The sequence below is a fragment of the Ranitomeya variabilis genome, chromosome 6 (assembly GCF_051348905.1).
Source record: "Ranitomeya variabilis isolate aRanVar5 chromosome 6, aRanVar5.hap1, whole genome shotgun sequence".
NCBI classification, from domain to species: domain Eukaryota; kingdom Metazoa; phylum Chordata; class Amphibia; order Anura; family Dendrobatidae; genus Ranitomeya; species Ranitomeya variabilis.
Window position 1 is genome coordinate 351,154,126 of NC_135237.1, and position 14,465 is coordinate 351,168,590.

The 14,465-nt window shown below is 46.5% G+C and overlaps 1 pseudogene; it reads right to left on the minus strand.

The window, feature by feature from the left end:
• Positions 1 to 4,781: 4,781 nt before the first annotated feature.
• LOC143783284 (posterior protein-like) lies at positions 4,782 to 8,177 on the minus strand (annotated as a pseudogene).
• Between the last annotated feature and the right edge of the window lie 6,288 nt (positions 8,178 to 14,465).

Below are 14,465 nucleotides of genomic sequence, written 5' to 3' on the forward strand. Positions count from 1 at the left end.
TTTTATTTCGGATCTGCCTGTTTCTCATAAGATGTCTGTCATCTGGGTGGTGTGTGACCGTTTCTCTAAGATGGTCCATCTGGTTCCCTTGCCTAAGTTGCCTTCTTCTTCCGAGTTGGTTCCTCTGTTTTTTCAAAATGTTGTTCGTTTGCATGGTATTCCGGAGAATATCGTTTCTGACAGAGGGACCCAATTCGTGTCTAGATTTTGGCGGGCATTCTGTGCTAGGATGGGCATAGATTTGTCTTTTTCGTCTGCTTTCCATCCTCAGACTAATGGCCAGACCGAGCGGACTAATCAGACCTTGGAGACATATTTGAGGTGTTTTGTGTCTGCGGATCAGGATGATTGGGTTGCTTTTTTGCCTTTGGCGGAGTTCGCCCTCAATAATCGGGCCAGCTCTGCCACCTTGGTGTCCCCGTTTTTCTGTAATTCGGGGTTTCATCCTCGATTTTCCTCCGGTCAAGTGGAATCTTCGGATTGTCCTGGAGTGGATGCTGTGGTGGAGAGGTTGCATCAGATTTGGGGGCAGGTGGTGGACAATTTGAAGTTGTCCCAGGAGAAGACTCAGCTTTTTGCCAACCGCCGTCGTCGTGTTGGTCCTCGGCTTTGTGTTGGGGACTTGGTGTGGTTGTCTTCTCGTTTTGTCCCTATGAGGGTTTCTTCTCCTAAGTTTAAGCCTCGGTTCATCGGCCCGTACAAGATATTAGAGATTCTTAACCCTGTGTCCTTCCGTTTGGACCTCCCTGCATCCTTTTCGATTCATAATGTTTTTCATCGGTCATTGTTGCGCAGGTATGAGGTACCGGCTGTGCCTTCCGTTGAGCCTCCTGCTCCGGTGTTGGTTGAGGGTGAGTTGGAGTACGTTGTTGAAAAGATCTTGGACTCTCGTGTTTCCAGACGAAAACTCCAGTATCTGGTCAAATGGAAGGGATACGGTCAGGAGGATAATTCTTGGGTCACTGCCTCTGATGTTCATGCCTCCGATCTTGTCCGTGCCTTTCATAGGGCTCATCCTGATCGCCCTGGTGGTTCTGGTGAGGGTTCGGTGCCCCCTCCTTGAGGGGGGGGTACTGTTGTGAAATTGGATTCTGGGCTCCCCCGGTGGCCACTTGTGGAATTGTACTTGTGTGCATCATCCCCTCTGTTCGCCTGCTCCTATCAGGATGTGGGAGTCGCTATATAACCTTGCTCCTCTGTCAGTTTCATGCCGGTCAACAATGTAATCAGAAGCCTTTCTGTGCATGTTCCTGCTACTAGACAACTCCCAGCTAAGTTGGACTTTTGTCCTTGTGTGTTTTTGCATTTTGTTCCTGTTCACAGCTGCTGTTTCGTTACTGTGTCTGGAAAGCTCTTGTGAGCGGAAATTGCCACTCTGGTGTTATGAGTTAATGCTAGAGTCTTAAAGTAATTTCTGGATGGTGTTTTGATAGGGTTTTCTGCTGACCATGAAAGTGCCCTTTCTGTCTTCTTTCTATCTAGTAAGCGGACCTTGATTTTTGCTAAACCTATTTTCATACTACGTTTGTCATTTCATCTAAAATCACCGCCAATATATGTGGGGGCCTCTGTCTGCCTTTTGGGAAAATTTCTCTAGAGGTGAGCCAGGACTGTCTTTTCCTCTGCTAGGATTAGGTAGTTCTCCGGCTGGCGCTGGGCATCTAGGGATAAAAAAACGTAGGCATGCTACCTGGCCACTTCTAGTTGTGCGGCAGGTTTAGTTCATGGTCAGTATAGTTTCCATCTTCCAAGAGCTAGTTCTCATATATGCTGGGCTATGTTCTCTCGCCATTGAGAATCATGACACCCCAACAAGTGACCCCATTTTGGAAAATAGACCCCCCAAGGAACTTATCTAGATATGTGGTGAGAACTTTGAATGCCCAAGTGCTTCACAGAAGTTTATAATGCAGAGTAGTGAAAATAAAAAATATTTTTTTGCCCACAAAAAAGATTTTTTTAGCCCCCAAATTTTTATTTTCACAAGGGTAACAAGAGAAATTGGACCCCAAAAGTTGTTGTCCAATTTGTCCTGAGTATGCTGGTACCCCATATGTGGGGGTAAACCACTGTTTGGGCGCACGGCAGAGCTCGGAAGGGAAGGAGCGCCATTTTGGAATGCAGACTTTGATAGAATTGTCTGCGGGCGTTATGTTGCGTTTGCAGACCCCTAATGTACCTAAACAGTAGAAACCCCCACAAGTGACCAAATTTTGGAAACTAGACCCCCTAAGGAACTTATCTAGATATGTGGTGAGAACTTTGAAAGCTCAAGTGCTTCACAGAAATTTATAATGCAGAGTAGTGAAAATAAAAAAATATTTTTTTTTCCAACAAAAAAGATTTTTAGCCCCCAAGTTTTTATTTTCACAAGGGTAACAGGAGAAATTGGACCCCAAAAGTTGTTGTCCAATTTATCCCGAGTACGCTGATGCCCCATATGTGGGGGTAAACCACTGTTTGGGCGCACGGCAGAGCTCAGAAGGGAGGGAGTACCATTTGACTTTTTTAGCGCAAAATTGGCTGTCGTGTTTTGGAGACCCCCTGATGTACCTAAACAGTGGAAACCCCCCAATTCTAACTCCAACCCTAACCCCAACACACCCCTAACCCTAATCTCAACCCGATCCATAATCCTAATCACAACCCTAACGATAATCACAACCCTAACCCCAAAACAGCCCTAATCTCAACCCTAACCATAACCCTAATCAAAACCCTAAATCCAACACACCCCTAACCCTAATCCCAACCCTAACCCTAATCCCAACCCTAATCCCAAACGTAACACTAATCCCAACCCTAATCCAAACCCTAACCCTAATCCCAACTCTAACCCTAACTTTAGCCCCAACCCTCACTTTAGCCCCAACCCTAACCATAACTTTAGCCCCTGTCGTCACAAAAAAAGTTCAATGTAACCTTTTTTTTGTACGTGGCTGTAACTCTGCCCCCTCCTCCCCAGGACATAGACTGGGCAGCGGATGCGTTGAAAAACTGCATCCGCTGCCCACGTTGTGCACAATTTTCACAACGTGCGTCGGTACATCGGGCCGACGCATTGCGACCGCCCCGTACCGACGCAAGTGTGAAAGAAGCCTAAGGCTACTTTCACACTAGCGTCGTACTCGGCCCATCGCAGTGTGTCGGGCCGACGTACCGACGCTAGCGTTGTAAGCGCCGCACAATGGGTGCAGCGGATGCTGTTTTTTCAACGCATCCGCTGCCCCATTGTGAGGTGCGGGGAGGCGGGGGTGGAGTTCCGGCCACGCATGCGCGGTCAGAAATGGCGGACACGTCGCACAAAAAAGTTACATGTAGTTTTTTTTGTGTCGACGGTCCGCCGAAGCACGACGCATCCGTCGCACGACGGATGCGACATGTGGCAATCCGTCGCAATGCGTCGCTAATGCAAGCCAATGGAGAAAAAACGCATCCTGCAAGCACTTTTGCAGGATGCGTTTTTTCTCCAACGACGCATTGCGACGGAAGCCAAAAAACGCTAGTGTGAAAGTAGCCTAACCCTAACCCTAGCCCTAACCCTAACCCTAAATTTAGCCCCAACCCTAACCCTAACTCTAACCCTAACCCTAACCCTAACTCTAACCCTAACCCTAACCCTAACCCTAACCCTAACTCTAACCCTAACCCTAACCCTAACTCTAACCCTAACCCTAACCCTAACCCTAACTCTAACCCTAACCCTAACCCTAACCCTAACTCTAACCCTAACCCTAACTCTAACCCTAACCCTAACCCTAACCCTAACCCTAACTCTAACCCTAACCCTAACCCTAATTTTAGCCCCAACTTGTCTTCTCCTGCTGGCCGGCAGATGGCAGCAGATGGCGGGCGCACTGCGCATGCGCCCGCCATGATGAAAAAGCCGGCTGGCAGGAGAAGACAGAAGAGGACCCAGGGACCCCAGGTGAGTATGATAGGGTCCCCGAATCCCCCTATTTCTCTGTCCTCTGATGTGCGATCACATCAGAGGACAGAGAAATAACTGATCGCTTTTTTTTTTTTTTTTTTTTTTTGCGGTCGCCGGTAAACTGTTAATTACCGGCGATCGCAAAGCAGGGTCGGTGCAAACCGACCCCGATCATGTTCTTTGGGGTCTCGGCTACCCCCGGCAGCCGAGACCCCAAAGAACATCCGGGTGCCGGGCGGCGGGCGCACTGCGCGTGCGCCCGCCATTTTTTCCCAGAAAAAAGATGGCGGCGCCCATGGGGAGACACGAGGAGCACCGGGGGAGGTAGGTAAGTATTGGGGGGCTATTGGGGGCCATCGGGGACCACATTTCTCTGTCCTCCGATGTGCGATCACATCGGAGGACAGAGAAATTAAACGGCAAATCGCGTTTTTTTTTTTTTTGTTGCGACCGCCGGTAAACGGTTAATTACCGGCGATCGCAACTCGGGGGTCGGTAAAAACCCCCCGAATCATGTTCTCTGGGGTCTCGGCTACCCTCGGCAACCGAGACCCCAGAGAAAATCCGACTCTGGGGGGCGCTATTCACTTTTTCCACAGCGCCGTTAATTAACGGCGCTGTGGATTAAGTACCCTTAGCGGCCGCCGTTAAAAGGCGTATCGGCGGTCGTTAAGGGGTTAATTGTTTGCAAACAATTACTTAAACCTTTAACTTTGAGCTCATTGTCTAAACCACGTGGATTTACATTTTGCCTTATGAATGCATTCATATAGTTAATTATTGCAGAGAAATAACCTGTTCCATCTATGGATACAGTGCTGTATATGGCCTGTTGAACAAAACACACTGGTTAATCTCCTTTCTTTAATATCACGTGATACATGGTCTCCAGTCTAAAAGAAACACAAACATAGTTAGAACACAAATTCAAACCATACACAAAACATAACTTTATCCTGTCCATTATCCATATGCTAACTGATTCACATCTAACATGGCAGCCAAAGTCTCTCTATGTTTACCCAACCATATTGGCAAACGGTGCTGGGCAGTTCAGCAACAGTGGTAGGGCAATTTGTGACCAACTCCAAAATAACCAGAATGGTAGAGATACCCATGGATCGATCATAGGGATATTAGCACCTTCCTTTTGTTGTTTATTATATGACATCTCCTGACGTTTTTCTGTCTTACTTTTGCCATTTGGGCTCCGCAATGGTTCTGGTTTTGGTGCATTTGTATCAGGGTCAGTTTCAACATTACCTATCTCCTCACATGTCCCTAGGAACTCTGTGTTATAGGAGATACTTTCCTCTTCAGCCTCAGCACTATCAATTTCTTGGTGCAATGAATGACTTTTGCTTTCTGGGTACATGCTAGGTGTATTACAATACCGTTTAATGTGTCCTGGTTGACCACATTTATAATAATACCTAACATATCCTCGCCTCCTGGGTCTGTATACAGCAGATACATTTTCTGACAGTTCATATTGCTCTTTAGACTCCTTACACCAGTCCCTAAGTATATTCACAAAGTTTTCATAGGAGCTAGTATTCCTCAGAGTTATTCTTGTGGTGTAATCTACATTGCAATGATTTGCCATTGAACATAGGAAATTAGCATCATCCTGAGACATTTCCAGACAGTTGTAAACAGTCCTATATAGGGACAGATAATTATTACAAAAGAGCAACGGATCATCATATCGCCTGAATCTGGTCATTGCTAGGGCATTTTCACCTCTAATGTCTCGTCCACCTATGATGCGTTGTAATTAGTGTTGAGCGATACCGTCCGATACTTGAAAGTATCGGTATCGGAAAGTATCGGCCGATACCGGCAAAGTATCGGATCCAATCCGATACCGATACCCGATACCAATACAAGTCAATGGGACTCAAGTATCGGACGGTATTCCTGATGGTTCTCAGGGTCTGAAGGAGAGGAAACTCTCCTTCAGGCCCTGGGATCCATATTAATGTGTAAAAGAAAGAATTAAAATAAAAAATATTGCTATACTCACCTCTCCGACGCAGCCTGCACCTTACCGAGGTAAGCGGCAGCGTTCTTTGTTTAAAATTCGCGCTTTTCTTTCCTTACGTGAAGTCCCGGCTTGTGATTGGTCGCATGCCGCCCATGTGGCGTGTCCAGCCTCCCGGCTTGTGATTGGTTGACCGCGCCGCAACCAATCACAAGCCGGGACGTCATGGGAGGCTGGACACGCGCCCATTTTAAAATGCGCGCGTGTCCAGCCTCCCGGCTTGTGATTGGTTGACCGCGCCGCAACCAATCACAAGCCGGGACGTCACGGGAGGCTGGACACACGCCCATTTTAAAATGCGCGCGTGTCCAGCCTCCCGTGACGTCACGGCTTGTGATTGGTTGCGGCGCCCATGTGACTGCGACGCAACCAATCACAAAGCCGGGACGTAATTTTAAAATCCTTAAGGACCTGAAATTACGTCACGGCTTGCTGTGATTGGTTGCGTCGCCCATGTGACTGCGACACAACCAATCACAAAGCCGGAGCGTAATTTTAAAATACTGAATGACCTGAAATTACGTCACGGCTTGCTGTGATTGGTTGCGTCGCCGCCACATGGGCGGCATGCGACCAATCACAAGCCGGGACTTCACGTAAGGAAAGAAAAGCGAGAATTTTAAACAAAGAACGCTGCCGCTTCCCTCGGTAAGGTGCAGGCTGCGTCGGAGATGTGAGTATAGCAATATTTTTTATTTTAATTCTCTCTTTTACACATTTTTACATTAATGTTGTTTCGATACCGATACCCGATACCACAAAAGTATCGGATCTCGGTATCGGAATTCCGATACCCGCAAGTATCGGCCGATACCCGATACTTGCGGTATCGGAATGCTCAACACTAGTTGTAATTCCTTCCTCCTTATCTCTGCACCATTACAACTCTCACCCATTTGTTCTGTTTTTAGTTGTGTCGCAACTGGCCCTGGAAGCCAAACTTGTAATAGAGACCAAGCATTTTTATTGTTCAGATTATACTGTTGGACAACATGTTCAAATCTATTGGACAGAATGACTGGAGAAATATGTGACTCAAATTTGCCAAGAAGTTGACACAGATGAAGCTTCTCAGAAATAGTGAGCAATGGAGAATTATCAATCAATTGGAGATCTATATCCGGCATCCATTCTACCCTCATTAGAAAGAGTACATACATTGACTGTCTCAGTGCTGCATTTCTCTGACGTAAGAGCCTGTATACATTGCTCTTTGTTATGCAATTGACAATTGGCTTTATCCAGTTGACCCTCCAGTGTTGCAATTAACTTCTCCATTTGATTATTTTTCAGTTCTAAAGAATAAACCTGAGCTGCATGTGAAGTGAGCCTCAGTCTACACTCCTTCAATTGTTCCTCCAACTGTCTATTTCTCACAGCTAATTCATTTACATCTGATTGCAAACCATGTATTTTACTAGCTGTTTTATCAGAAATTCCAATAACAGATCTCGATTCTTTGGTTTCCACACTTTTTCCAAATGTGAAATAAAGCAGATTAATTTCTTGCGGATTCTCTGTGGAATTTAATCACAGTCCCGTCTGGGGGTGCCAAATATAGAATCTGCTGAGCTTTGGGGTGCCAGTTAATACTAATTAACGAGAACTACTGGATCTTTAAAAGGGGGTTTATTACAAACAAGGTATTTACAATGACATACATAAGGGAAGCCTAACTAAGGGACAAGGGCACAATTAAAGGGAAGAGGTAATGGGAGAGGGTAGAGGAAATTGGGATGTGGGAAGGAGAAGATGCATAACTGATCCTTACATATATATTAAACCAATACACATCCACACCCACATGCAAGCCATGACTCCACCCTTGCTTCCGGTATCTTCTGTGGCAAATGTCCAATCGTCTTCTGGCAATGCGAACACTGTCATTGGCTGCAGTAGTCATCACCTTCCTGCAGATGGCATCCTCATACTTGGGAAGAAAGTTCTTGTTTAGGACAGTTCAACCCCATTTGGGATGGCTCCAAGATGTCTATTCAAAGAACAATGGTTTGTCACCAAACGCCACAGGCATTGTGTATCAATATACATATCCATAGGCCGAAGACAGGATGTCTATCTCAGGACCACTGGCTTATAATGGAAACCCACAGGAGTTGTGTACATATGTAGATAATGATAGGTCTCAAACAGGATAGAGGCTATTCAATCAAGATTTCCACAGTGTATACCTGTGTCTTCCATTAGGCTTTAGGGCCAATATTCATTCAGTATGTAGATGAACCTCTGCCTTATCACTGAAACAAGGGACATCACAGAAAAGAACACAGGCCTGACTGCAAGATACGTTTTACACAGTCTTGTATCTGGTTTATCTCATAATTCAATATATCTCAGTGATTTCTATGATACGTGCATTGTCCATGTTGTCTCCAACAGTACACAATAATGAATTTCCCCAAAACATGCGAGAACACATCATTGATGAAATGTTGGAACACTGCAGGTGCGTTAGTCAACCCAAACGGCATCACCAAATTTTCAAAATTACCCTCAGGGGTATAAAAAGCCGTCTTCCACTCATCACCTTGACGGACTCTTATGAGGTTGTACGCCCCCCTGAGGTCAAGCTTGGTGAACCACTTAGCACCTGCCACCTGGTTGAACAAATCTGGTATCAGAGGCATAGGGTATGGATCACAAACCGTAATCTGGTTCAACTCCCTGAAATCCAAACACGGGCGTGATCCGCCATCTTTCTTCTTCACAAAGAAGAACCTTGCTGCCACCGGCGAGGATGACGGCCTGATGTGCCCTTTGCTCAAGCTTTCCGCAATGTAATCTTTTAACGCTTGTCTCTCCGGACCGGAGATGTTAAACATCCTTGCTTTAGGTAATTTGGCCCCTGGTTTAAACCTGATAGAACAGTCATAAGGACGATGTGGCGGCAACTCTGAACAACCCTTCTCAGAGAACACATCCACAAAATCCTGAAGTGACTCCGGAACGCTTGAAGTCACCGCAGCCACACATGTGGCCAGGCAATTCTCCTGGCAGAACTCGCTCCACCGAATTATGTCCTGAGTTTTCCAGTCAATTACCGGGTTGTGCATAGAAAACCAAGGAAAACCCAAAACCACCTGAGCAGGAAGATTCCTGAGCACCTTACATGTAACCCGCTCAGAATGTAGAACTCCAATGTGGAGTTTCACCTCAGCCACAAATTCAGTAATCTCCCCCTGAGAGAGAGGAGCAGCATTGATGGTGACCATGCGGATAGGATGAGACAGTTTTTCAATCCTAAAACCTGCTGTGAGCGCAAACCCCTCATCAATGAGATTTGTGGCTGAACCACTATCCACAAAAACAGTAATTGGCAGCTCACTGCCAGCAACAAAAACCTTAGCAGGGAGCATGCACTGAGAAACCACCATGGAGGATATACATAAGCTCAGACTGGTCTCCTCCACACCCTCTGAGCTCAGAAGTTTTCCGCCGTTGCGTTTTTCTTAGGCAGCAGAGGACAGATGTTAATAAAATGACCAGTTTTACCACATTAAAAATAGGCTCCCTGCTTCCTGAGCTCAGGGGCTCTATGCTTGACATGTGACACCCCTGCGATTTGCATAGGCTTCGTGGGCTCACCTGCAGCAACCTCACGTGAACTTAAACCCTCTCCCATAGGCGGTGTCTCATGCTCCCCCTGACGCAAACGGCGATCAATGCGGACAACCAGACTCATAGCGTAATCTAGATAAGTAGGAGTCTCATACATCAGAAGGGCTTTTTTAACCCTTCCAGAAATCCCATGTATAAACTGACTCCGCAATGCTGCATCATTCCATTGGGTATCGATCGCCCAGCGACGAAATTCAGAACAGTAATCCTCTGCAACTCGCTCCCCCTGGCGAATAGAGCGTATCTTAGATTCTGCCAGAGCCATTCTGTCAGGTTCATCGTAGATTTTCCCAAGAGAAGGAAAAAAACTCTCCACAGAGACAAATGCCACAGAATCAGATGGCAAAGAAAACGCCCATGCTTGGGGATCCCCACTTAACAATGACAACACCAGGCCCACACGCTGAGCCTCATTACCCGAAGATATCGGGCGCATACGGAAATATAGTTTGCAAGCTTCACAAAGAGAAACAAATTTACTGCATTCCCCAGCAAATTTTTTAGGCAACGGAAATTTAGGCTCAGTAACGCTTCCTGTCGCTCCAGCTTGCACATTGGATACTGCCAGTCCGTTGTTGCACTGCCCCCCTCAACTCAGTGACCTGTAGGGACAGCGCCTCCAACTGGCGGGTTATGGAAGTCATGGGATCCATGACAAAAAAAAAGAAACCCCTTTGTTTTTTTCTTTGTTGTTGTTGGGCCGATTATAATGTCAGGGAGTGACTTGGTGATCGAGAGCTAATAACCCGGGCTCCTGCAATTTCCCTAAGACTAGGGAAATCCTGACTGACCCTCTACCTGAAGTTTACACTGATGGTGTGCATGTTCAGGCCTCGAACCTCACCCTAACTCCTGAGCTCAGCCCTAGGCTGAAACCTCCACCCACCACCCAGTGAAGAGGTAATACTTAAATACCGACAGTTAGCACAGACAAGGATAAAGGAAAATATACACCACGCCGCAGACACTCAGGAATACACTATAAATGTGCAGGGCAAAATAAACACAAATATAGGAAGGAGTAAATAAGACGAAGGAATATACACCACCAGCAACGAATCTCCAACCACCAGCTCTCCACTCCAGACCGAGATAACAACGCAAGACAGAAGCTATAATCGTCGGCCCCCAATGATCCGGAGAACTATTTAAAGGCCATGGAAATGGCCCAGCTTCCAATCCGAGGATCAGGTAAATTAACCCCGGAACAGCTAGACAAAATCTAGCAGACGCCAATGAGTAAAAAGTGGTCAAAAGCGGAATTACCGCTGTCTGTCGGACGACCTGTTCTAAACAGCGTCCGACATGACAGGTACCCCCTCATACAATATAATGTAGCCCCCTCATAGAATATACAGTAGCCCCCTTCATAGAATATAATGTAGCCTCCCTCATAGAATATAATGTAGCCCCCCTCATAAAATATTATGCAGCCCACTCATAGAATATAATGCAGCCCCCTCATAGGGTATAATGCAGCACCCCACAAAATATAATGCAACCCCTCATAAGGTATAATGCAGTCCCCCCATAGAATATAATGTAGCACCCTCATAGGGTATAATGCAGCCCCCTTCATATAGTATAATGCAGCCCCACCACAGAATATAATGCAGCCCCTCAGAGTATAATGCAACCCCTCATAAGGAATAATGCTGCCCCATAGGGCATAATGCTGCCCCCCTCATATAGTATGATGTAGTCCCTTGAGAGAATAATGCAGCCCCTATACAGAATATAATGCAGCCCTCCCACAGAATATAATGTATCCCCCTCATAACGTATAATGCAGCCCCTCTCATAGGGTATTATGCAGACCTCCACCTCCATCATTGCCTTCTCACCCACCACCCCTATCATTGCCCTTTCCACCTCCTCAATCATTGCCTCCTCCCCCACCACCATTGTCCTTTCCACCACTACCATCATTGCTTACTCCCCCACCACCCCATCATTGCTTCCCCCACCACCCCATCGTCCTTTCCACCACCAACATTGCCTTCTCCCCCACCACCCCATCACTGCTCTCTCCATCACCCACATCATTGCCAATCTCCAATACACACATCTCCAATACACACACAGCCTCACACAGCACCGCACCACTCTGTCACACACACACACACACACACACACACACACACACACACACACACACAGCACAGCATAAACACGCACGCAGACAGACTGTAAAAATTATAGGGGATAACTCTGCAAATTGCCTCTTCTGAGAAAAAGAGGACTTAACTCTATAGCGCCACCTGTTGGAAGTGGCGATCCTACAAGTCAAAATCAACCCTTTAACGAGTCGTGCAATATGACTTAGGATTAAAGCCAAATCAGTATCTCAATTCGCAGACACGGTGTTTCGGGCTGTTGGCCTTCGTCAGTGCGAAGCATGAGAACTGATTTGGCTAGGTGAGAGGCTCTGGACTGGGGGTCTAAGGGGTAACGTTTCTCCTTATGGAGAGTGACATACCATCTCTGGCTTGTCAAGGTAAGGAGGCTTATTCGCCATGTAATGCTCCTCTGGGAATTTAAATATGCAAATTGCCTCTTCTGAGATAAAGAGGACTTAACTCTATAGCGCCATCTGTTGGAAGTAGCGATCCTACAAGTCAAAATCAACCCTTTAACGAGTCGTGCAATATGACTTAGGATTAAAGCCAAATCAGTATCTCAATTCGCAGACACGGTGTTTCGGGCTGTTGGCCCTCGTCAGTGCGAAGCATGAGAACTGATTATAACTCAGGAGACTCTTTGCGTGGAACAAGACAACTACAGGTGTCAGGACTCTGAACATTTTTTACCTTTTGTGCATTACTGCCCTTTTCCAACATGGCGTCTTAGGTCTCATGTGCACTTGTCTTCCTGCTATAAAACTCCACCCCAGCCTTCAGTCTGTGCTAGATTATTTTTCTTTGCATCCAGCTCCTGATTACTCCCTGGCCTTGCACCTGCACCTGCTCCTGTGAACCTGTGTTGGAGATCCTGCCACTCTGCTCTGAATTCCTGCTGTTTACACCAGTGTTCAGTAATCCTCCTTCATTTGCTGCTTGTGTTACTTCCATCTGCATTTGCTGGACATGTAAGCTGTTTCTGCTCTGCAAAACCTGAGACTATTAAACAGCTTACATGTCCAGCAAATGAGATGGAAGTAAACACGAGCAGCAGATGAAGGAGGATTACTGGAACTGGTGTATGCAGCAGGAACTCAAAGCAGAGTAGCAGGATCACCACACAGGTTCACAGGAGCAGGTATATAGCCAGGGAGTAATCAGAGGTCAGGAGCTGGATGCAAGGCAGAATACTCTAGCACAGACTGACGGCTGGGGTGGAGTTTTATAGCAGGAAGACACAGTGCACATGAGACCAAAGACGCCATCTTGGAAAAGGGCAGTAATGCACAAAAGGTAAAAAATGTTCAGAGTCCTGACATTACTCCCTCCTTAGAAGCGGCCTCAGGACGATCCTGGACCTGGTTTCTCAGGGAATCTCTGATGAAAACGAGAAATCTTCTGTTGGGCATTGATGTTTTCCACAGGTTCCCAAGAGTCTTCCTCAGGGGGATATCTCTGCCATCTTATCAGATATTGGAGCCGATCCCTGCGAATCCTGGAATCAATAATTTCCTCCACCACAAATTGTTCTGGCCCATCAATCACCACAGGCTGCGGAGGTGGCACAACACGTTCCTGGAAGGTATTAGGAGATACAGGCTTTAGTAAAGATACATGAAAACTGGGTGTACCTTCATTGTCCTAGGCAGCTTCAGCCAGCAGGCCACAGACCTCACAATACCGTTGATCTTGAAAGGGCCAATGAATTTCTGTCCAAGTTTTTGTGAAGGAACGTTTAACTTCATATTCTTAGTTGCTAACCACATGGAATCTCCTACCTTGAACATGGGTGCAGGTTTACGGAATCTATCAGCCGATCTCTTATAACGTTCTTGAGCTGTGGTCAGGGATTCCTTCAGAACCTCCAGATTTTGTCTCATCGCAGTCAGCCTTTCCTCCACTGCCGGAACCAGAGAATTAATTGGAGACCTAGGTAAAATACACGGATGATAACCCAGATTGGCAAAGAAAGGTGTAAATTTAGTGGAGGCGCTCTGAGAATTTTTATATGAAAATTCGGCTAACGGCAGCAACTCCAACCAATCATCCTGGATATGGCTGACATAGCATCTTAGATATTGTTCCAGCGTCTGGTTGGTACGCTCAGTCTGACCATTTGTCTGGGGATGGTAAGCGGAAGAGAGACAGACATTAATATTGAGTGCAGAGCAAAACCCCTTCCAGAATCTTGAAGTGAACTGTACTACACGGTCAGAGATGATCTCATCCGGCACCCCATGCAACCGAAAGACATTCTGTATAACCAAGTTCACTGTATCTTTAGCTGAGGGGAGGCCGGTGCATGGAACAAAATGAGCAGCTTTAGTCAGGTGATCAACTACCATCATGATTGTATTCATGCCTCCCGATGTAGGCAGCTCCACAATAAAGTCCATTGATATAGACCCCCAAGGGCGGGACGGAACAGGTAATGGTTGTAGAAGACCCGTAGGTGCCACATGAGTTTGTAATGGGCACATACCTTGCAAGAGAGAACATAGTCCTTGGTATCCTTCAGGCAAGTTGGCCACCAGAAGAATCGGCTCAGGAACTCTTGTGTCTTCTGTACCCCCCTGTGACCAGCCAACTTGGAGTCATGTACCAACTTGAGGATCTGCAGACAGACGACCTCAGGGACGTAGATACGTCGATCTCTGAACCACATGCCACCCTAAAAGACAAGATTAATATCCACAGGTGGGTTGGCCAGAAATACATCACCGTCATAGGCCAC